Below are 4,112 nucleotides of genomic sequence, written 5' to 3' on the forward strand. Positions count from 1 at the left end.
TGGCCAGCGGGGTCCGGCCCAAATGCAGCTACGGTGCAGCCGTGGGCGAAGTCGAGGGTCGCGCTGCCCTCCCCTCGGGCTCCGGGGCAACTCAGCGGAGGCGGCAAGAAGAGACGCCGAGCCTCGAGTTCAGGCTCTTTGGGGACCCGGGTTCCACTCCTGGCGGTGGGGGCGCATCTGCTCCACCCTAAGTCATTAGGGGAGGGAGCGAGACGAGAGCTGGCAGCTGCGCAAGCTTCCACCCAATAAAACCTGTGGGCCACGCCGCCCACGTGTTGTGAGCTCCTACGCTTGGTCGTGGGGGCTCGGAGGAGGACGGGGCCGGGAGCGATGTGGGCCGACTGGTCCAGGCCGCCCCGCCGAGGGTCCCTGAGTGGGCAGGCCGGCCCTGGGGAAGGCCTGCTGGGGTCGCAGCTCCAGGTCCCCGCCCGGTTGGCGCTCTCCTTGGGCTCCTGGGGCCATGCCACCCTGGGGACCTCCTCTCCACTTCGGGGTAAAGCAGGCGTAACTGGAAGAGGGTAGGAGTAGTGCTTCTTTTCTCATATATTCCAGGAAACTTTTTGGATAGATGCTCAACTGCCACCCAAAACGGCGAGAATATCGTTCACTTCTGCATCCTTGATACCTGCAAGAGCTCCTGGCATGTGATAGGAGTCTGGTAATTACTGCTTACTAAATGAGTGCATGAATAAATGAATGGACGATGAGGCTTTTTTTCCATCCCACGATATCTTCCGAAATACATCCACTTCACAAATAAGCAGAAAATAAATGTTTGGGAAGCACCAGCGCTGAAACATCGGTATAAACAGGCTGTCTTATGTAAGGTATAACCACTGCCATATGTTATGAAGCACTTAAGAAAGGAAGTGTGGCTTTCCTGTTCCAGACTTGTTGAAAGTCGAATTCTGACAAATGAGCGCTGGAGGTGTGTGCTGTGCACTGCGTCTGATTGTTTCTGTAACAGTAGATAAATTAGACAGCTACAATAATCCAAGAGCGTTATCCCACATCCGGGAACGGAGCCAGCTGCCAAGTGGAGGAACACACGAAACTGAAGGAGGCCTGTTGGAGTTTTTAAAAGTCTCTGCTTCCAGCATAAGAGTCACTTTACTTACTTATTTACATTTTATCTTTAAAAATTTATTAATTTTATTTTTAATCATTTATTTATGAAATCATTCTCTTTGGTCAAATATATATTGGTATGGAAAACATGTAATACTTATCTACCAAAAACATCATTTCTGACTGTTGTATTCCCTCAATACTATATACATTGACACAGGTTCAAGGATGTTATATTCCCCAGATGTTTTATATTCAGAATTAAATTTTAAAGGGCTGTGTTTTCCATAGTTTTAGCCTGGTGAGCAGGTTATTAAAAATACCCACTAAAAGGGCACAAGTCAGAATAAGTACCAACTGTAAGAACAAGGCATCAACCATCAGAATGATTGCCATACTGTTTATTTTAAAACAGCTTGCCCAGCAAAGCAGACCCTGCTTGTCTTCCTGATGCCCAGGGGTTTGCTTCTGACTCCTCTGCCCAAATCCTCTTTTTATGAATGATTGTATATAACTATCCCCAACCCTTGGCTTTCCAAGCTTCTCTGCATTCAAGCTAGCATTGAGTTAGGCTAGGTTCCTCAGACTTTGTGGCTATAATGAACAGTAAGAAATATAAATTACTGTGTGGCTCAGCGCACACGCACGCATGCGCACACACACTGATATATTTTCTTCTATTATATTTATTTTCATTAAAACATGCTGACCCCTGGAAATTTCCTGGTGGTCCCTGGTGGTTAGGACTCTGCACTTTCACTGCCAAGGGCACAGGTTCAATCCCTGGGCAGGGAACTAAGATCTTGCAAGCCATGCAGCACAGTCAAAACAAACAAACAAAAAGGAAAGAAAGAAAAAAACCCATGCTTACCCCTGATGGATTTCACACCCAGGGCAGGAGGAGAAGGGGGCAAAAGAGGATACGATGGTTGGATGGCATCACCAACTCAATGGACATGAGTCTGAGCAAACTCCGAGACAGTAAAGGACAAGGAAGGCTGGCGTGCTGCAACCCATGGGTCGCAAAGACACGACTTAGCGACTGAACAAGTGGGTTGCAACCTGCAAAGCTGGGGTACTGGCAGAAAGCTTTACAGAAAGTAACTGCGCTGGGCCCTCACCTGCTGCCTGGCCTGGCTGCCCAGGCATTATAGTGGGAGCCACCCCTTGGGTGCTACCTGCTCTGAGCAGCTCTGTGGTCACGAAGACATGAAGACCTCTGCCTTTGGTCAGCTTGCACCTTCCAGATACCACCTCCCTGACTGATCATCGCAGGCCACGCACAGACCAGATGCTGTGTGTAGAACAGACATTTGGGCATTAGCAGAATAAGGAGGACCTGAGAGAGATGGGGAGAGAAAGAGAGAGACACAGACAGACTAGAGAAGATGAAAGATGTAGAATGACCAAGCTGTCCCGGTTTTCCTGCTTTTGGCCTCAATATCCATATCCTGGGGAACCCCGCAGGCTCAGGAAAAGCAGAAATGTTGGTCACCCTACAAAAGAGGGACCAGGAGAGAGGAACAGAAAACACAGTCACTGAGAGATGATGCATTCATGTCCTGGGGCTGCTGCAACCAAGCACCCCAGACTTAAGCAACAGACATACGTTGTCTTATGGTTTTGCAGGTCAGGGTCCAAGATTAAGGTATTGGCTGGGTTGGTTCATTCTGGGAAGGATCTGTTCCAGGCTTCTCTACTTGGCTAGTAATAGATGGCTGTCTCTTTCCTGTGTCCTCATGTCATCTTCCCTCTGTGCATGTCTGTGTCTGTCCAAATTTTCCCTTTTTGTAAGGACATGAGTCACATTGGATTAGGGTCCATCCTAATGACTTCGCTTTAACTTGACTTTCTCCGTAAAGACCCCATCTTCAAATAAAGTCACATCCTGAGGTCCTGAGGGTTAAAACTTCACAGATGAGTTTGAGGGGAACACAGTTCAGCTTGTAACAGATGGGAAGTCAGAGAGAGACACCCAGGGGCCAGGGACAGTGTCCTAAGGTGTCCCAGGTCTGACCTTTTGGTCCTTCTGACCACTGCCTGACCTGCTCCTGGCTGACCAGGAACTCTGCCCTAGCCTTCCCTGGGCAACTTCTCCTGCCATAAATCGAGACTTTTGCCCCCACTGTAGCCCTCCTCACCTGCCTGGGCTTTTATACCTGTTAGCTCATCAGCCTGTACATCTGGGTGGCACAGTTGGTAAAGAATCTGCCTGCCAGTACAGGAGATGCAAGAGACTTGGTTTTGATTCCTGAGTTGGGAAGATACCCTAGAGTAGGAAATGGCAACCCACTCCAGTAATATTGCCTGGAAAATTCCATAGGTACAAAGGAATCTGACGGGCTACAGACCATGGGGTCACAGATTTGTTCGCCACTGAGCACGCATGTATATATAAAGCTAATGATTGGCACATCCAGACCATGTTCCACTCTTCACCTTCCCAGCCTTCACTACCTCCAGGTAACAAAAAAGATGCTCCATGCCAGCTCAGCAAGAACCCTAAATCCAAGATGGGCTTTCAAACAAGACCCAGCACACATTTGTGGGGGAAAAAAAAAAAATTACAATTGAATAAAGACATCCAGGAAACAGAGAATCCACCCAGACAATGGAGTGAACCTATTCTAGTGGAAGGGAAATTTTGAGCTAATTTTTTTTTTTCATTAGAAAATGTAATGGGTTTCTTTCATAGGTGGAAGATCTAAAATTATTTGTAGGAAAAAAGAATTGGATTGGACTGGATAATGAAGATTGGGGGGAAATTTTGTATTTTAATTTAATGTGATAGAAGCAAATGTTGGTTCCTTTAGTATTTCTAAAACTGTATTATTATCCATGACTGGCTGTTGTTCAAACTTATTTCACTCCCCCCAACCCCAGTTTGGATTAGTTTCTGGACCTATTATGTCGGGTGTGGCCTTGATTTTGCCTTAGGGTGGTTGCAGGATGATTCCTTGCCCCTTGACTTTGGGCTCAGCCATGTAGCTTGCTTTGGCCAATAGATGTTAGCAGTTGTGACTCAAGTAGGACTGGAAATTAGC

This window comes from Bison bison, unplaced genomic scaffold, assembly GCF_000754665.1.
Source record: "Bison bison bison isolate TAMUID 2011002044 unplaced genomic scaffold, Bison_UMD1.0 scf7180017864341, whole genome shotgun sequence".
Classification (NCBI taxonomy): Eukaryota; Metazoa; Chordata; class Mammalia; order Artiodactyla; family Bovidae; genus Bison; species Bison bison.